The following is a 21575-nucleotide window of genomic DNA, read 5'->3' as shown; positions in this document are numbered from 1 at the left end:
AAAAAAAAAAAAAAAAAAAATGCTGGGAACCTGACGCCAGATTCACTTCACAGTGAGCCCTAGGCTACTGCTGGAAGCCTGCCACCAACACAGTGAGTTCAAGGCTACTTTGAGTTGTGCTGTTAAACCACCTCAAAAATTAAAAAAATAAAATAAAATACACCAATGTCCTCACTATCCCAGGCTAGAATATTAGATTTAGTCTCAGGTTGACTTTTAGTTTTGGTTGCATTTCTTTATGATTTACAAAGCCAACAGCATTCAATTTCTTTTCCCAGTTGACCAAATATTTAGTAAATAATTATGTTCCCCTGTGACTCGAAAGTCTGATTTAATCATATAAACGGCTTCCAAATTGATACTTCTTAAAAATTAAATTTCTACAAAAAACAGACATGCAATATTTAATTTGGGCTCTCAAAGCATGTGTGTTTGCTCAAAAGTGTATGTTGACTGAGGAATTAATGAATATATTTATTCTGGGAAATTAAATATCTTTCATGTAGCCATGTACTTTTTGATTAGCTAGAAAAACCATGTTATTTTGTAGCAAAGCATTTCCCCAAGCCATGTAAAATGTATATCCATAAAATATGGACAGCCAATAGCCCAGAATAGCCTAAGACAATCCACAGTTAGTGATAAACAACTAGAAGTCTATCAATACAAAAGAAAATACATCAATAAAAAAGAAAAATTAACTGATAAAATAAACTGCATAGGTAGCCATTATATAATTTGATCTGTGTAAAATACTAAAAGCTACAAACTGTCATGCCATGCAAGAGGCTGGTCAAGGGTTGTTCCAGACTGGGCTGGAGGGAGGAATTAGACAGCAAGGCTAATGAAGATAAAACGTAAGGGTGATGGAAATGTTCTCTCCTTGTGTTCACAGCTGAAGATGTTTGTGTACAGTTCAGCACTGTGAACTTCGAGTATCATTTATTGTACTAACAAAGAAGTCAATCAAGAGTTTTCAAACATTGCAGAAAGTGTACAAAATAATCTTGAGCTCTAGAAATACAAATTTATCTTTTCACCAATTTCTTTCATTTTTGAGAATTTGTTTTTTGTTCTTGACAGTAACTGTACATACATCTATGATATGATATTTTTAAAACATAAGTTCAGCTATAGGGATGAGGGGATGAAAGGATTTGGAGAACAACAATCTCCAAATAAGAGGGAAAGAGTGTAGCCACCCATCTCCAGCATTTCTGTCAACCAGCAGCTGCCTCAAACAAAGTTCTGGCAAGCGATGTAGCCTTGTCAATTTCTGACTGAATTTTCTGTCCAGGGCCCAGAGCATGCCCCAGTCCTTCTGTCTACCTGGCTCTGTGCTCTGAGTAATACTCAGAGTGCAAACCTTGGCCTCCTTTAGGGTTTCCTCATTGGCTTAACCTTCTGCTGAATGTTCCCAAACACCCGATGCTTGCTATACCACTACACTAGTGAAGAACAGCCAAACAGCACTGCCTAGGCAATGTGACATTATTTTCTGTCCGAGCTAAAATGTAGAACTTCTGAGCATGTGTCATCCAAAACATTCTTTCCTGCTCCTTCATTATTGTCGAATAGCTTTAATTTAAAAATTAATTTTCTTAATTTTCCTCTTTTGCTTTAAAAACTACATTCCTGCAAATGCATTGTTAATGGCTTGATACTGATATATACAGCAACCATTCTTTTAAACTTTGGAAAACCTTCTTGAAAACAATATGCTCGTCTGAATAATTTTCATTTTGTATGACCTATGGTTTCCACAGACATACAACAAAAACACAGAGTTCTTTCATGACCTACTTCCAAAAAAAAAAAAAACTCACACCCCAAGTACTTTACAGAAAGCCGTCATTTTCTATTGTCAAAGCATCTTTAACTTTGCATATTAAAACACAAAACGCCACCCTTGTACCCAATATTGTACCTCCTTAGGGTTCCTTATTTCTGTCTTGACTAACATAACCCCCTAAGTAACTAAAATAGGAATGTAAGCATTTAAAGCATTGATTTCTTCCTATGCACTTTGCATCTAAGTGAAAATTACAATCATCTACAACAGTTGGTTTATTAGGTGAATATTACCTTATCTGACACACAAAAACTTCAAATGTATAGCTAACGGTTGACCCATCACATAGCTCTTAGTGTACAAAATCAGCATCCTCTTCCCTTTTAGTTGGAGCTGACTACGGTTTTAGATAAAAGGCTCCCAGAAGTCCATGCATGAAAGGCTCGGTCTTCATATGGCGCTACTGGGAGGCAGAAGAACCCCCTCTGTGGAGTAAAGCCTAGCGGGAGGTCTTCTGATAACCCAGGACATAACCTCAAGTGGGACTGTAGGACCAAGTCTCTCCCTGCTGAGTGGCTTGGGACGTGAATGTTTTGCTCTGACACAGCTGAAACACCATTGTTATTGGCTACCTTCACTAGACACCTAAAGTAATAAAGTCACCCGATCTTGGACCTCCAGAGCCATGAGCTGAATAATCCTTTTCTCTTTATAAGTTAACTGTCTCAGGTATTTCATCACAACACCGTGAAGCTACCACAGTAACCAGGACTCCAAATGATCGGCATGCCACGCCTGAATTCCCTCCATAGTCTTCTCACTTTCCGTTCCTAAGTGCTTTGTAACTCTCATACCCCTGTTGTCTCTCTAACCGTACTTAGATACTGCGTGTCCAGTCTCCACAGAAATGTCAGCATCCTTATCCTTACCTTCGTCCAAACAGTTTCTTGTTTCTGGGTCAACTAGAGTATCGGGGACCTTCTTAAAGTACCTGATAGGCAAATGGAAGTGACAGAGAGAAATGGCTGTTTTGGACTGTGTCGTTTCCATAAGAGACTTTGGAGTAGAGCTTTCCAGCTAGTATGTTTCTCCATGCAATGGGTCACAAGACGCTAAGAAATCCTAGCATGCCCAAATTGATGGAAAATTTTTGAGACACTTAAAACAGAAAAGTCCTCTGTAGTGGCTATTCCTGGTTGTCAACTTGACTCTATCTGAAATGAACTATAATCCAGAATTAGAAGACCCATCTGTGGCCCTAATCTGGAGGCTGAGAGATACAAGTTTCCGACCTGAATCTTGGCATGGAGATCTTGAGGCATAGTGGCTTTGAATCCCAGAAGATTAAGATAGGAAGATCTACAAATTCAAGGTCATCTGGGATTAAAGGTGTGGTGGCACATGCCTTGAATCTGGGCCACACCTTTTGCTGGAGACCTATATAAGGACATTGGAAGAAGGAAGGCTCTTGGCTTCGCCTGCTTGCCTTGTGGGACTGAGCAACTGCTAGATCCTTGGACTTCCACTCACAGCTGATGCTGACCATTGTTGGGAGTTGGACTACAGACTGTAAGTCATCAATAAATTCCTGTACTACACAGAGACTACCATAAGGTCTGTGACTCTAGAGAACCCTGACTAATGCAGTCCTCAAAGTTATCCTGGTATTTTACTGTTCTCGGCACTCAGCACATCGTTAAAATCTATGTGACTACAACCACATAGGTTCAGAAGAGATCTGTTCAATTTGGCCCAAGACCAGGGAAACAGCAGAAGCTGACAAATGTCACCCCCTAGCAATTAATTCCATTCAGGTGTGGCAAGACATGGTGTCATCCCTGAAGGAAGGGAAAAAAATCAAATCATGACAATAACATTTGAAAGGCACCCAGGAACCTGGAGAAGAAATTCCCAGAACAGAAACTGAAAGCCAAGAGCAAAACCCAAAAATGAGTCAGAGGAAACACAGCAAAAGGTCAGACCTGCGGAAGGAAGCAGAGGATGCCAAGCCAGCAGAAGGCTGGGAGCTGAGACAAGGGGGGAGGGAACTCCCTGCCACTGAGGTCAAGGGATGATGTCTGTAAAGCCATGAAAAACACTAAGAATTGTTTTAGAGAATAAAATTCCTGACTTAAGTTCCTGTAGAAGCCTAAGGGGTTCGTGCATCATCTCCGTCAGGGCGATGGTCCAGCTTTGCTTTTATGCTTGCCTTCCTTTCGCCTGTGTGTTTGGTCAGTTTTATGAAGTTTTGAAATTTAATCTTACCAATACGGCAGCACTTAGGTTACATCAGGTAGACAAAAGAAAATAAAAGTCTCAACCTTGACTGTAACCAGAGTGTATGCAATAATCATATAAGGAGGAATCTAAACCATCATGTTACCATTAATATAATTTATTACCATTAATATAAATATAATTTGCATTTCTGGGATCTATAGCTTCTTAAATTTTTAGCCCTGAGTCACATACTATGCTGGGTGACTCATGAATATTCACTTGTGACTTCCCAACAAAATCCACAAGAAGGGTTATTAGTCCCAAATAGATGAAAAGGCAATGCTAAATGAGATCAAAAACTTTTCCAATACCCCAAGACGCTATAACATGAAGCAATAAATGGCAGGGGTGAGATATAGCCCTATAGTCTAATCCCAAAGCTCATCTTTTTAATCACCATACTAAGCTATATTTTATATAAAAGTGTCTTAAATATGACCTACATAAAGTATGTCATCTGTCTAGTGCATGTCTGTTAAAATATTGCTAGATCCTAAATACTTTTCTAGTTACCCTTGGAGGAAAAGAAAAAGAAACGGCTGCACATGGCCCGTGCTCCTGAACTCTCAGGTTCTCTTGGAAGACAAGACACTGTCCATAGAACACAATAGTTTTCCAGACTCATGGCTTTGAGTTTGAGTCCTAGACATACAGTCTCCCAGAAATGTGACCTCCAGCAAGTCATTCTCAGCATACAAAGTTAACACAGTAACTATACGAGCTCATAGTAGTCCTCCAGGATAAGATGAGGTTAGGCAGAACAGTAGTTCACTACAGCAGGTGACTAATTCCCCAGCAAAGCATATTTGGTAAAGTCTGGGGGTAATTTTTGTTGTCACAACTTGAGGGAGGTGAGGAAAGTACAGCTAGCACCCAGTTAGTAGAGGGCACAGGAGGACTGTACCTCTTTCCAAGCAGAACTTGTTCCCAATGTGTCAATGATGTCATGGGAGAAAAGCATTTGGCAGAGTGCTTAAGGCATTTAGTAGGCTTTCCATATTAAAGCATTGTATACATAAAAGGTGGTACAACCCATGTACGTAAGTCGCAAAACAGTAAAATAGAAAATACTTGCAGAAGTAATTATTTAAAATATAACATTTTAAGTTTTAGAAGCCAGTAGAGATAAAAAAAAAAAAAATATCTAGGCTTTGAAGAGAAATGAACCTATGTTTTAATCGCAGTTCAACGTGGAGCCAAATGGTCATCTTTAACTCTGTGAACCTCTCAGTTTCCTTACTTATAAAGCAAAAGGATATTTTGCTTTACTTATAAAGCAAAAAGATATTTTGCTTTATAAGGCTATAAGGATATCTGTTCATCTTTTTGTGGAAAAAATTATATAAGATTATGTATGTGTCTATAACATATAGGCTCAATATTTTTTAAAAATGTTAATTCCAGTCTTAAGTAAATCCTAGAAAAGTAGACCGTATGAGCTCATGCAAATCACTTGACTAACCCTCAATGGCTGGCATCTCCAAAATGAGTACAATAATGTTTTTCATAACAGGGTTATAATAAGAATTTTGCATGAAAGCTTTTTAAAGCATTAGTAACTTGGCTGACACATGGAGGGTGCCCAGTAAGTATTATTTACATAATATCCAGTGGTAAAAATGCTGAGTCTTTATAAAGGTTAAAAATAAGCCCTGTGGGTTGCCTTTGTTAGAGCCGAAAGTGTGGACTTAGGAGTTCTGGAATACTCCGAGGCCTATTAATACACGTTGGTGAAGCCCTGCCACTGCATTTGTAAAGGAGCCTATCTACATCACTTCATTTCCACCCCCTTTTCCAGCTTTCATCAAGCATCCTTCTGCTGGCTCAGGAATGTCACGATGACTTATCTAGACTGAATGAGAGTACAGCCCTTGGCTGCACTTACTCAAAGAATAAAAATTGAATTCTTGAGCTACAATTTTAAATGCGTTTTATGAACACCGAAATGTTCCACAGCAGCAACTAATCTCAAATGAATAGAGCACACGCCATTGCTTATCAGAGGGTATTTACCACTTGGCCCAGAAGAATGATTGCTGATGATTTTATAACCATCTCTGAAAAGGATAGTTTATCAGGCAGGAATAGCAAAGAAGTTACTCATTTAGAAAATGACTTCCTGGACAAGACAGATTCTACCTAAGATTATAATGAATTGTACTTCAGAAAATACTGCTTAAATTTCAATGAAAATAATTAGAAACTATCCAACCCCAAGCTACTAATACCAAGATACCCTGTTTTGTACTTAAAATTCCTTCTCATCAAATGTATGTAGGATTTACACTTTGTGTGTGTGTGTGCATTCTAACAACTCAAGTTAATATAAAGTCTATCACAGGTAACTTTGCTACTCTAAATGGCTTAATTAGTGTGTTTATTTCTCTTCTCCGTGTCATATTTGTGTCATTTGGCACAGTAGATGATCTTCTGGCAAACCTATAAAGTGCCTGTTGCACTGTTCGAATTCATTTTGCATTTCTATATGCCAAATACATACCCACATACCACATGGCATAATCTGAAAACAAGTTTTCTTTCTGCTATGACCTATACGTGTTCTAAAAGCCTGAGCGGTCAAAAAAAAAAAAAGTTACTGCTTACATTGTCTTTTTCTGTAAGACAACGAATGATAATCTTATAGTAGGAACATACAATTGATTCCATAAACCTCCTAAACTCAAATCGACCACAGCTGAAAAGGTTCTACCCTCTTTATCAGCCACATGTAAAATCAATCCATCAAATACATGCAGAAACCAGTAGTAAAACCTTCCGCATCATCCCCATCTGTTTCTGATAATTTTCCTATGGTGTGACATCTATCATATCCCACCCAGTCAAGATCCCCAAAACTCCAGAGGTTCCTGACCATTGTCATGGTAAAGAACATACCTTCTAAGCTCACATTCCAAGCACATTCAATTCACAATGTGATTGCAGTCCACTTTTCAAGTGTGTCTTTCTGGTCCTTCCGTATATAGGCAATTATGTAGAGTTCCCATTTCCTCTCTATGCCCCATACCATGTACCTTCCGATATGTACATTGTCCTTCAGGCTTAGAAGGCCCTTCCTTGGATCTTTCCTGATGCAAAAAAGCAGTTAAGCCTCTGTTTATTGCCCCAAGGACATAGAGTCTACAAATCAGGTGAGGATCATACTTTCTAGAAGATATGGCTCTATCTCAGAATGGATACAATGGTTAAAGTAACAGTATGTACAATGCTGGGAAAGCATCCAGACACTTAAGATATCTACAGGGTGAAAGCATATAAGTCACAGAGTTCCCCAGCTCTCCTTAGACTCCAAAGCTGTAACTACTCATGCCCCTGTAGACCAGATGCTGGCCGCTGCCACCAGCAAGGTGTGATTCCAAGCCACATTGTTCACACTCTTTGTCCTTGGACAGGATCTCATCCCAGAGATAACACATCAAATTAAGAAAAATTTCAGACCCATAAAACTCAACAAAAATAATCTGAAAACAGCCAAGAGATTTTTTTGTGTGTGTCTCCTCAAATTGATCAAAATTATAAAATCTAGGATTAGCAGGAAGTGAGGGCGATCACTCTGGTGGATATTTGATGAAAATAAATTAGTCCAATCTTTGTGGAATGAAATTTGCTGTCAAAGAAAGCTTTTACAATACATGTACTTCTAAACTCTGCAATCAAAAGCATTGGTGTTGGGATGCTTATTAAGGCATTAGAAAACTGCAGAAATTAAACACAGGGACAGTTGGAGTAGTTATCATCAGAGGATGAGCTAAAGAAAACATTCTATGGTCCTTCACAGAATTTACCACAAACTTCTATTTGTAAACGATTTTGAGTGAACACTCAAGTATTGGAGCTGCATGTGTGATATCATTGTGAGTCTGTCCATAGGAACGGCTATAAAAATCTCCCCACTGTTTCTAGGCACAGTTCTCTGGGGTTTCTGACAAGGGAAACCTCAATCAAAAACGTCTTCATCTTCTTTGAATGTTCTCTTCATGTTTTCATCATCTTTCAGCAGGAGTGCATTTCCTGCCACACAGGCATGGCTTGAGCATTTCTTGTCGCACATGCACATCCCTAGCATCTCCTGTCACACACGCATTGCTTTAGAGGGATCCCAGGGACTTCTGCCATTTATATTTCACTGTGAGAAAATTCAAATGCTCCTTTGCCTTTGAATGAAGGTCTATAGTAAAAGAGTGAAAAACTTCATTTTTAAAAGATCATTTTGGCTGGGCGGTGGTGGCACACGCCTTTAATCCTTGGGAGGCAGAGGTATGCGGATTTCTGAGTTTGAGGCCAGCCTGGTCTACAGAGTGAGTTCCAGGACAGCCAGGGCTATACAGAGCAACCCTTTCTTGAAAAAAAACAAAAACAAAATCATAAAAGATCATTTTGGTATTAAATGCATGTATAAATTTGATATTATTATAGCTTTAAAACAGTGGCACATCTGCAAATAGCATGTAAGCCTGTGACTAGACAGACAGCAGAGGCATAGTGAATGATCGGGCTTGCACTCCCATCAAACCTTGCAGAATGGATACTGGTGTGGCTGGAAGAAGATGTAAAAGACAGTAATGGAACGTGGTTTTACAACTAGAAGTCATATCCATGTGCAGAAGGAACAGGAGCAGGAGAAGCAGGAATGGCTAGCAACATGCACCAAGCAAACATGACACCACAAAGCAAGCCTGATCAAAGTAAGAGCTAAGGGTCTTTTCAGGACTGGAACTTTAGCTGGCATATAAAGTGGTTCTGCATAAAAAAGCACAAGTATGAATGGCTTGAGATTGAGATGAGATGGATTCGGAATGTGAAATTTAAAACTCTGAACAATGAGTACATTTGAAGAATAACTCCTCTGATTTACTTTGCTGCATCCTTTATGCACTCACAGGAAACACACATCTGTACAAGATCATTTATATTTCCTTAAGTTTTAAAAAAATTCCATCAATAAAAATAAAATTAATTTCCCAAATGGCATGAAAACATTATAGCCTATTAATAATGTGGTCTTAATAATACTTAAATAATGGTGTATCTGGGAGTTAAAGAAGATTAGATCAGATGAGATTTAGTCACTGAAACCCTAGAAAGAGAAAACAAAAAGAAAAGTTTCCTTCGTTCTGAGAGTTTCTACTGCTGATACTTTTCCTACTATCACATGCCTATATTTCATAATCAAGTCATGACTACTATTTGGTTATTGAAGACATGATGGAATTACACTGAATCCTGTTCTTCTGATTTGAAATGCTAAGTTTCAGGAAGAATTCACTTGAGAACCAATACAATAGCTGGTGCGTGAAAAATTCCCAGTGCTGAAAGACACAAACAGAGCCACCCACAGAGACAAAGAAATAACCTATACCAAAGCACACTGTGTTGAGATTTCAAATTTTTGGTAATAAGATAATACGAAGCATTTTAATTTCAAAACATCACATTTAAAGGATCAAGATTTTAAATAGCAGAAAATTATCAGTGGCTCCAAAGACAAATATACCTTCTAAATTCAGAAGTAAATGACTCCCTAAAATTCTATCCAGAAAAGCTATTTATCAGACATAAAACCAAAGGAAGACAAGTTTAGTTATAAACATTTCAAGAGTTCTACCCAGAACACATTTTTTCTTATATAAATTTAAATTGGCCACTATCCAATAATAGAGGAGTTAAAACAAGACAGAAGAAGGTACAGAAAAGAGGATAGAGGAGCTATAACATCAGAAAGAGGTTGTAAAATCTATACCATGGCTCAACAAAGTATTGATGCCACCAAACCCATTGTGTTTTCTCTTGTCATAGCCAGACAAAAACTCCTAGCCACTCTTTCTATTCTAGTTTCATTGTAAGGCTGAGAGGTCTAACCAATGGAACAGTGAGATTTAAGTGGCAGGGATGCATGCTTCACTCAGGAACAGAGTATCACAACCTCTCACCAATCCTGCCCTGACTAGAATCTAGCATGCTAACTGTAGAATCCATGTACTGAAGCTAGAAGCGTCTCTACTCTAATCCAGATCTCTGAATGACTACAAGAAGCAAGGTGTGCTGACCCCATTGAGATAAAATGGCAGCCCAGGGCTTCCATGCTTCTAATCTGACCCATTATGAACTATTCTATACTGTTATATGACTAAGAAGAAAAGATTTCTGTGGCATGTAGTAGATATAAAGATATCCTGTGGAAAATAACAGTTGGACTTCATTGCAATTTGGCAGCCCCAATTCTCCATACCTCACCTTTATCTCGCACATATCTTCTGGTAAGAATTTTCCCTTGTCTACTTACAGCTGCTACCATGAAGGATGGCACTAGGTAGGCTATGGTGCATTTCCTCCTATTCAAAGCATCTCACTGAATTTGACTTTCCTATTGTTTTTTATAAGGCAGTCAAGGAAATTAAACAATACATTGCAAGGATGAAAGGAAATACAAAAGGAGATCAAATCCAAGGAGATGATCTGTATGCAAAGGGTTTGCCCCATAAGCACAAGGGCCTGGATTTGAATCCCCAGAACTCACATAAATCTCACACAGTCACACATACCTAGAACTTCAGTGCCCTTAAGGCCAAATGGGAAGTAGAAGCAGAATCCTTACCGACTGGGCAGCAACATCAAAGAGACCACATCTCAAAGTGGAAGTCAAGTTCCAGCCCCTGAAGTTGTCCTCTAAGCTCCACATACATGTGTTGGCATGCATACACATACACTTTTACACACATGCACACACATGCACATGCATACACAAACACACAATGAGCTGAGTAATCCAGCTTACAAAGTATGACCTTCCCTCACTAACTGACCAGCTTTCTTCCATTTTAGCTACTGTCTCTAGCCATCTACTACTTGTGAAACCACACCCAATTTTCAATAAATTGCTCAAGGCAAAAAGACACAGAGAAAAGCAGTATCCCTTCCATATTCCTACTTGCTGGCCACTTTCACATGTCAACTTTATGGCTAAATGTTCATCATCTAAAAACTGACTTTAGGAAGAGGCAGTATTCCTACACAGAGGTACAACTTATACCATGACCTTGATTGTCAAGTACTCTAAGTACTTTAAATCTTGAGTGTCTAGTGAATTAGCCGAAGAGTTGGCTCTGTGGTTAACACAACGTACTGGTCTTGCAGAGGACTCAAGTTCAGTTTCAAGCATCCACTTCAGGGAGCTCACAACTGCCTGTAACTCTGGCTGCAAGGGATGCAATGCCCTCTTTGTGAGAACCTACATTTATGTCTAGAAACTCATAGACAGATATACATAATACACATAATTAAAAATAGATTTTTTTCCTTTAAAAATGTCCCATCACACAAAATAAATGACACGATTATTGGAAGTTCTATTCTAGGTTTAATATTCAATGTCTGGCACTAGGAATAAGATTCAGAAAATATCAGAGAAGAGTTTTCTCATTTACTATTGAAGAAACCAAAACTATTTCTAACATCTGGGTCAATCTGTTGCTATATTGCATCATTTAATAAAGGACCATTCTCTTTCCTTCACAATGAACTTTACCTATGAGAATCCAATGCATGAAGGTACAACTGTTGTTATATAACTCACCTTTGAAAACCCCACACTGAGGGCTTCACCCAAAATTCCTAGTTATGAAACTCACATTTGGAAATTATCACCCATCATCTTGTTTACACATGTATATTACTATTTATAGAATTTATGTAACATCCTGCAGAGCAAATAAATGCACTTCACATCCATTTCTCTTGTAATAGCCTGATGAAGCATGGTGAGAATTGTTGCCTCACCCCATTATAATGGGAAAAAATTAACCAAAAACCTCTATTACATTTCTAAATGCAAATAAACAGCTCCTAAGTAGAGTGCCTACATTAATTGGAAAATAAACAATCAATTATTAGGATATTTTCACCAATACTCTACATGCTAAAAGCAAGGTAAACTTAACTTGGATTAAGCAAATTTTATTCTTTAAGGTAAGGATCTACTGTTGAGTATCTTGGGTATTAATCATACATATTATTAAAAACAACTCAAAACCCACAGATATAAATCTGAGCAACAAAAGACAGTGTTTCATAAATAAATTATATATAACATTGGCAGTGCCTTATTCCTCAGAATATATATCACACTTACATGAGGCATCAATTACAGAAAAAAATAATTTTCTTCCTTGACCACTTACTACAAATGGACACCCTTCTGTAACTTTAGTGACCCACTACAACCACTGCTACAGTATTTCTTGGTTTTGTGAAAGTGTAAAATCAGAAGGAAATGTACATTAACTGATAAAGAGGACAACCAACCTTCCTATACATTTTTCTTAATCCAAATGGGGAACACATTTTTTTTTCAAGGCTCATTGGTATTCTCCAGCTGTATCCGCATCTTACCAAAGTTAAAGCTAAGTGGGAGGTGTGATTTACAGAAATAGAGTTTCCCTCTTAAAGTTTCACCCATTGAATGAAGTATGAAATTTCTTCTTGGTGATACAAAACAAAAACTCTTAGATTTTCATGTTATTCTTTACACAATAAGCAATGGAATGTAAATTTTACAAATTAGCCAACATTTTCACAGCTAAACATCTTCAAGATGGGAATATTTATACAAATTAGCTGAATTTTACAATCTAAGATTGGTAATTATGAAGGTCTGTAGACATTAATTTTATTCTTCAGAAATATAAAATGTAAAGTCTTAATTTATACATCCAGCTGGGAATGTGTTTGGCTGGGAGGACTAGAAAATTTAATGAATAGTAAGTTAAATCATTAAGAGGTTTAGATTTCTCCTGGAAAATTATGTCTGGAGGCAGACAAGGCTGAGCTGACACATCTCTAAGAGATCACCTAGGATGTAAGATTCGTCCATTTTTATCTATCGCTCTAAGCATATGGATCTATGCCTCATGGTTATAAAAACACTGCTCATCAATCAAAACAAAGTCATCAGTGCTTAATGGAGAGAAGCAAAGGTCTGGCGGCTTGAGATGTCTGCCTTTGTGTTCAGACCATCTAAGCTTTGTCATTAGAGCCACGCCCAGCTTCAAAGGAGGCTGGAAAATTGAATAAAGTTACCTATCTTTCCAACTTTGGTAGTAGAAGAAGATAAAAGAGAAATTGATTGAATAAATGTCAAATGACTCTATCTACACCAATGGCCACATTTCCAAACCAGTTCAATGTAATGCCACCTACTTAAGTATCACCACCATTGCCATTCCCATGGTCAGCACTAAATATTTTTCCCCCAAAATGGTCCAATATGTTGTTGTATAGATAGGTCACACGTCTCTTATTATTGCAAGCTTTGGATCACATCAAAAAAAGCGTGATAATCTCAAAACTTAAAAATAATTTTCCAGACAGTTTTCTCATGAATAAAATATTTAATTACATAGGCTATTTCAAGACCCCCTTAGTGGTTTGTCAAACATCCGTGAATATGAAGTTTAGCTGAATCATAACCCTAGAAGGCCTCTTAGAGAGCCATATGATCTGAAATCACGCCATGTGCTCTAGGTCCACACTCGCTGGTAACCACCAGCATCTCAACCATGAAGCCTACTTCCTAGTCCTCTCTCAGGGTCACCTTCAAAACTCCAATCTCTAAAGCGTTTGAAAGAGTCAAGGACTGTAGTAGGAGGGCTTTGCTTCTTCATATCCTTTTTAGTCAACCTTCCATTTTTGTCATTAAATGTTTCACTCTGGTACAAATCATGACACTGCAAAAACAGTCTTCCCTGAAGGAATTTTAGTAGTCACAAGTAAGTCAACAGGCACACCTTTTAAGCATAGGCAGGTAGCCTCTTTACAAGTAATCTAACAACTACTGGTCTTAGATCTTAATTGCTGAATTCAGAAACAATTATTGTTCTGTGGTTATAATTGCCTGGATATATATGATGGAACGAAGACACAGATGGGGTTTTCTTTCCTCCCTCAGAAAAATCTTCCAATAAATAGAGCAACACAACTCTATGCTTTTCCATTCCTAACATTTGATATGTTAAGGAATAGTCTCAGAGGGACACTCTTCTCTGTACACTGAGAGGAGAGGGTGGCAGCCAACAGGAGGGGATAAAAGAGCCTATTTGAGCAGTCCGTGTGTGTGTGTGTGTGTGTGTGTGTGTGTGTGTGTGTGTGTGTGTGTGAATTCTATGCATATGGGGGAAGAGAAAACAAGCACTGTGGGTTGAGTTACCTGTTTGTGTTTCCCACTGTCAGTCTGCTTGAACATCTGTTAGTCCCACAACATCTCTCTCGCCTACTGGCTCTCAAGGACCTGCCAGGAAAACATACCCTTTAGTGTTCAGTGTACCAATGCAGTTGTACCAATGGAGTATGCTCAGGGCAGTTTCCACGATCCTCAGTCCAGTGTACCCATCCAGTATGCTTACGACAATTGCCACTCTCCTCAGGCTAGCAGGAGTGAATGTGATAATAAAAATGAGCCATTAAACCTAAGTCTCCCTTCCCTGCAAAGACAACCCAGCGTTAACATGAGGATAACAAAAGGCTGTACCTAGAAGTCTTTTCTAGGAATTCCTCAATCGTCATATTAGATGCAAGCTTACACTATATGTAGATAATAGCCCCATGTGTTTTGCATTTTTCACAATAAGCCTATTACTAAAAGGAAACATCACGTTCCGAAGTGTGCTTTCTCATCAGAAAGCAGTACTAAGAAATCACACCTCTGTATAAATTTTCAATGTCTCCTCTAGAGAAGGCTACTCTTATTAAAGAAAACAAAATGTTAGAAAAACAGTCAAAGCTCAGAATAAGCAAGCCCAGTTGCTAGTGAACTGAAGCCGCTCAGATCCCTTAACGGCATCTCAAGGACTCCCTTTTCTAAAGTAGAAAACAATAGTTGACTTCTGAGATCGGTTTTAGCTCTAAAAAATCTTGTGATTCTGTGAGCCAGCCCTGTAATATGAACTAGGAATCTTTTCTTTAATCCTTTTGACACCACAAAGTACTTATGCAAATAATGATATTTTTCTAAGATTTAAGATGTCCATTGGGGGAGAGAAATGTCCATTGATAATGGGTTCTTTTAGCACTTCCCACAGAGGTGTCAGAAGATTAAAAGTACTAATATTTTTCAAATGCTTAAAGATAACATGGAGAAAAACATTTCAGAGAAAATACCATGCACAGGTTTTTGTCTAGGATGTCAGTGATAAGATGTGGCTTCATACTTCAATCTTCAATTCAACAATGCGAATTAACTTAAATAAGAACTTTAAACCAAGGTTTAGTTTGTGTCACTATGGCAAACACATGTCACAGGGAAATGCAGTCCCAACTAGTATTTTCAATTATGTTAATGGATAATGTGGCTGAGGATTTAAGCCGCAGCGTGTTTAGAAAGCACATAGTCCAGTGCATACATGACAGTGCATATTCATCTCCCTCTGCCTCTCCCACTAAACACTACTGTAGATCCTAGAAATAATACCATAGTCATTCAGCAGAGACTCAGAACAGTTGGAAGAGGCTGGTAGACTAGCTGATGGCCTCTGGCCACAGGAATGATACGGCAGTAAGATATACGGGTGTAAAGACTCCTGACTCTAACCTAGCCAAAGAAGGCAAGGGGGATTGGTAGTTCTTATGTCTAACTAGAGTCTAGCTAAAAACAACAGGTAGCCTTAAAGCACAGACATAGGAATCCTGTCAAAGTAAGCTCCAGAGCAGGGAATGTTCTTTATTCCTACAGCCTCATACCAATATCTTCCCTCACCTGTGCTGGGGAGGATCCCTCCACCCATCATGTGACTGCAGCAGAATTCAGATAAAAGTCCAGATGCCTCAGACTGTAAGCCATTAGGGATTAGACTGTCACTAAAACTGTTGCCCCACAAAATGGGCTGAGGCCTGCATATTAAACATAAGAAGAATAACTACCTGCTGTAATGTAAGATCTTAAAAGGACACAGAGCCTTCTAACACAATAGCAAAAAAAAAAAAAAAGGAGGAAACAAATCTAGTGGGTAGTTACAAACTGAATGGAAAAAAATAACACCAGCTTTATGACTTCCACAGAGAAAGGTTATGCTTTACAGAAACTCTGCAGCCATCAAAGTTCTAGTAGATACCACTGCTGGATAAGCAATCCCAGAATTATTTCAAGTAAGATGACAATCTGAAGAGGCTTATAAAAATATTTACAGTTTAATTTTAAGAAATAAAGTAAAATTAGAAACCATAATAAAAGGATAGAAAAATCTAGGAAGAAGCAAGCAGATCTGAGAAAATCAAACAGCATTTCAAACCAGGAGAAAAGAAATCAGCTCAAGGAGCAACTTAACCAATAGATAAGATGTCAACAAGGACAGGAATACCTATGGATTGCCTCTGAACAGCTGCCCAAAGAGCTTTCAAATATCTCTATTTAGAAGGTAATACAGAGGTGGTAGATATGACAGATGAAAAGAAAAGGTCCAAGTGAATCTAGTAGAAACTTCACAGGCAGTAACAGAGCAGGTGCAGGGTAAAATGGGCTCAGACATGCTATGCATTCTTATTAAGAAATTCGGGAATCTTCTGATTAAATAGGCAGTCAAAAGCCCAAGAAGAAGCAGTATAAACCAAACCACAGGCGAACATGCCACAGTGAAACAGGAAAGCATTGGGGACAAAGAATAGCTCAAACACAGCCCAGGAGCCAACTTATTGATAACAGTGGCTGGAAAACCGTTTCTTCAGGATAAAGAGGGAAACCATTGTCAATTGGATTCTCCTCCCAGATAGTCTACTATTTAAGCACCAAGATAAGAGACGATTTCAACTAAGCAAAAGGTACTCAGAGATTTTTGTCGTTTTGAGGAACATAAATCCAAAGGAAGAAGAAAAATAGAGAGAGCAACAGTAAGCACAGATGATGTGACTCAACTTCAGGAAACACTTTCTGTAAAAAAAATGGTCAAAAGACCCAATTATATAAAGATGACACGTAGTATAAAAATACAGTAGAACTACTTTGCTAAAGAATTTTGAAATATGAGGGGTGATCAAGATTACCAAATTATGAGGTCCTAGAAAATAGATGTGTTAATCTACTGAAGCTAGTAAGACAAAATATGAGAGTGGGTATGGTAGTTCATACCTTTAATCTCAGAGCTTGGGAGTAGAGAAGTAGGAGGATCAGGAGTTCAAGGCTACCCTCAGCTACATAGTGAGTTCAAATCCAATCTAAGTTACATGAGACCCTGACTTAAAAAAAAAAAAAAGCTCCTCCCCCCAAAGAAAGACAAAACAAAATGACAGTGTCTAATTTTTAAAGTCACTAATAATAGAAATGGGATATGTAATATTCAAATCAATAAAAAGGAGGGCACAGAAACTGTAAATAAAAGTTAGGAAGGAAAGACAAAACATGGAGGGATGGAAAGAGAATGTCTTTTGGGGCCAGACACCACATCTCAAAGGGTAAATGGTAAAATGAGCATGCACAGGGGACATTGTCACAGATTCATTTCCTTGGCATGTCTTCTCTGACATTAAACTAGTATGCAATTTCCTTAACTATTGCTTTATTATAAACATTCAAGAAAGAATGCAGATTGAAGCTTCCGTGAAAGGTGGTGTAGAGAAACTGCAATGCAAGGCATACCGGGTGCTCAAGAGTTTCAAGAATTCCTTAGAGCCGTGCTGACATGGAGATCCTCATAGTCCCACATCCATTAGCCACTAGATATGGCTACTCTAGAAGAGAGTATGTGTGAATGTGGACAATGGGTCCCTCTCCAACTCCATCGCTCCCTGAGGTTTGCAGCCACTGAAGGTCTTCTCTTAATAACACTCTCAGGGGCTGAGCCAGCAGATTCTTCCCAGAGTAGGATTCAACACATCACATTGCCCACCAAACTCCTACAGGGTCCTTACAATTAGTGCTCAAAGGAATCCATGTGTCTGATAATCCACAACCCGCTCAGAGGTTTCCCCAAACTATGCTGCTTGGGTTTCTTAGAAAGAGCAATACGTTTCATGCTGAAAAAATTTAAAAATTACCAACATCCAAATCTTTCTAAATCAAGACCCACTTCATTGCTTTCTAGCCAAAACAGGTTAAATGAAGTACTAATAGCAAACTGGAACTCTTTATTCTTCTCCATTTTAAATGTATTGTAAGCCAATACAAAAGTATCTTTCCCAAATGTAAACGTATGCTAACAGGACTTGTCATTGTTAAATAGTGTCTCTATGTGGACAAATGACCCCAAGAACATAAAACTATATATGATTTCTTTTGTGTGCCTCAATCAAAACCAACACTGCTTGCAACATGAACACATATACCGGAGCAGGTATTCTTTAGAGAAATTTACGTTCATCTTAGCAAAATGTGCCAAGCTTGAAATAAACTGAGAAGCCAATCAAATGAGGAAATACAAGTAGACAAGTTGCAAAATTATTCAGCTCACAACTATATCAAGGAAATAGAAAGATGATGGATTTGTTTACTAGACACCCTGAGTGGATCAATCATGTCATCTCAACAATTCGATGCCTTTAATACTCAACCTTTTTGGTAAATTTACAAGCCAGCATTATTCTGTATAAAAACCAAAAATACTAGAAACTAAAGTAAATAGCTCCTTACATGTCCTTACATGTATTGATTTGAAGAGCTGAACGGGCCAATTTTACACTGAAAACAGATGTTTACATTAAAGAGATTTCTTCTTCCTGGGATGTCAGAAGATAAATGAGGTGCCCTGAGCTGGAATCACAACTAAATTTGCTTTACCCGAAATGAAATCATTGGCCTTCTTCACCTTCTTGGCAATGCACGTTCACAAAAATTCCAGGTCCTTCCTCCTCAGCTAATACACAAAACCATTGGGGTCCCCAAACTGGGAGGGGAGATTTGAAAAATATTGCATAACAACGGGGATTGGCAAAATAAAAGCAAATTATGATCTAGTAAAACCGTGTGGACTTTTATTCTTTTAATTACACATTTTCAACTTAACATGCGTTTTTCAGTGTAGCCAGGAACTTGTAGCTGGAAAGTGCTACGTCTAAACGATGCATGTGATTTACAGAACATCTCATACAGATCTAACACAGGAATACACAGAATGCATTTCTGTTTAGTAACATGCTACGCATGTGATATAAACCTAAAGTCCTTGCAATACAAATTTTTAGAGTCAGTCTTGCTTTAAAATCACCACCGCAGGCATGCTGTGTCATGCGGAAGAGGAGTACCTGATTGAGAACTAGTCCTCCCCACCTTCCTCTTTATACTTGGTCAACATGGTGGCTACCTTGGACTCAGATTTTTACATGCAATGTACCACATGGAACGTGGTGTGTGGGGAAAGAAGGAAAACAGAACAGGGAGAGGAGACAGAGTAGAAGAAAAGTAAAGTGAGGGGCAGCTGGGCCTCCTGCTTCCCAGTCCTGGAGGTTCTCAAGGCAGCCTAGGCACCAGAGCTTGCCAAAAGTTCTGGGCAGATCCTTGATTCTGCAGAGGCTTGAGGATCCAGCTACTTAGGTGTGCTGGAGCATCCTGCAGCCTCAGCGGGCAAACTCTGGGCTGTTGGTCCCCAGGTACTAGCCCTTCATTACTGCCCACTTGGGGGCTCCGCTCAGGGAATCCTTCTGCCTAGCCACGTCCTTTGGCTCGCTCTGCTTCCCAGCGACTGGCCAAGAAGTCCACTGGCCGAGCGACAGAGACTGAGGGCACCCAAGGGAAAGGGGGCCATGGGAGGACTGGTTCCCAGAGGCGACCTGGACGAGCCTAGGCTGCCATCCCGGCAGCTCAGCTCCAGAGACCGCAGTCGGTTGCGGCCACGGTGCGGGGCAGAGCGGAGGGAGGCGAGGCATCCTCAACCTTAAGCTGCGCTCCCGCGCCAGGATGCCCCGTGGGCGAACCTCCGAGATCCGAGGCAAGGCGAGAGCCCCGAAGCCTGGTCTCAGGATACCGCGGCTACCCAAGCGGGGCCACCAGCCCGCGCTGAGAAGCACCAGTGTCAATCCTGCCGCCGGGACCCCGGACCGCTACAGACCATCCCTGAGCCGCTGCTCCCCGGAGCCACTCGCTCCAGCACCGCACAGAATCAGAGATCTGGTCGCCCTGACTGGATGCCGCAGTCACGGAGGCCACCACCTGTGAGCCACCGCAGCCAGGGCCTCTGGCCGGTCGCCTTTGGCTCCTTTCCTCTCCCTCCTACCTGGCTGAGCTCCCCGGCACTCCACGCGCACGACCGCAGGGGACTTTTGCAGAAGATCCCTTACTGCCAGCGGACGCTCGCCGCAGACTCCCTCCACCGCGGCTGGAGGATTACGCGCAGCTCTGCGTGCCCATCAGCCGGTGCGGACGATCCCGGGTGGAACCTCAACTCGCCGGCCCCCACCCCCATTCATAATCCCCGCGGCCGTCTGCCACTACACGCCGCTCCCGCCCCCGCGCTCGTTCCCGCTCGCTGGCCCTGTGATGTGTCAGTAGCTCCCTATTCATCTGCCACCCAGACAGTACCAAGGGTTTCCGTACCTCTTGGCTACAAGAAAGGGGGATGGGGCTCCCCGGGGGTGGGCGGGTGGAGAGAGCCTGGCTCATCACTCAAAGAGCGGTGAGAGCACAGTAGCCCACTGCTCTCCTGTTGCACAAAGGACTCCCTGAAGAATTGGCTCTGGGTTCCTAAACCAAAGGGTCACATCACTGTCGAGGAGGTGGTTGAACAACACACCCTGACAGAGGGTCCCACAACTTAGGAATTTATGTGAGGTGGCAGCAACAGGCTCAGGCACCTGGGAACCTGAACTAGTGATCCTTCTCTAAGAAAACAGATGGGTGGAGTCCTGCCACTGTGTGTGTGTGTGTGTGTGTGTGTGTGTGTGTGTGTGTGTGTGTGTGTTTTCCTAGTTGTCCAGTCCTTTCAGTCAGAATGCAAGAGAAGGAAGCTGGCAAGGATGAGAGGAAGCTAGGGAGGGGTGATTGTACCTTGAAGATACCAAGAAAGACTTTAAGTGGATATTTTAGCCTATTTCTCAATTCATTCCAATGACCCTCCGGGCATTTTACACGAAGCACAGGACATGGTATCAGACTCGGGGTATGGTTAGGGTGGTTAGGACATTAATCTACATCCCAGCAGCTTATCATCTAATGGAAGAAACAACCATATAACCCAAAACAGGCAGTATTATGTGCTATGAAACATGTCACAGTTGCTCAAGTGGAGGCGATTTTCTTTGTATGGGAAAGAGGCAGGGTCAGGAAAAGAAAGTCTTTCTGAACTATGCATACTAAAAGGCACATAAAGGCTCACCAAGGAAGTGGCAAATAACTTTCGGTATTTTCCCACTGACCCAAACTGTTCAGGACCAGGCAGGCATACCTGCGCCATCTGGATGATAAGACACCATCAACTACTGCTGTTTCCTCCAACACCACCTGCCAGGGAACACCCAATCTCCATCTGCAACACTGCCAACTGTCCAGTGGCTATTCTGCTTTTCCGGCTTTTTG

General features: G+C 40.2%; 1 protein-coding gene across 2 annotated transcripts in view; it reads right to left on the bottom strand.

Moving 5' to 3' along the window:
• Positions 1–20421, bottom strand: part of Pde4b (phosphodiesterase 4B) — a 539717-nt gene extending 519296 nt beyond the window's left edge. Inside the window, exons 1-2 of one of the 2 annotated variants that reach the window (XM_031377963.1) lie at positions 20278–20421; positions 14292–14372 (exon numbers count right to left, since the gene is read on the bottom strand). The gene's annotated coding sequence lies outside the window, so the exon portion shown is untranslated. The remainder of the gene's footprint in view (positions 1–14291; positions 14373–20277) is intronic. The other variant, XM_031377964.1, reaches the window with a different exon arrangement.
• Between the last annotated feature and the right edge of the window lie 1154 nt (positions 20422–21575).

The sequence above is a fragment of the Mastomys coucha genome, unplaced genomic scaffold, assembly GCF_008632895.1.
Source record: "Mastomys coucha isolate ucsf_1 unplaced genomic scaffold, UCSF_Mcou_1 pScaffold18, whole genome shotgun sequence".
NCBI classification, from domain to species: Eukaryota; Metazoa; Chordata; class Mammalia; order Rodentia; family Muridae; genus Mastomys; species Mastomys coucha.
The sequence above is the reverse complement of the archived record's forward strand: the minus strand, read 5'-3'. Positions and strand labels throughout refer to the sequence as shown.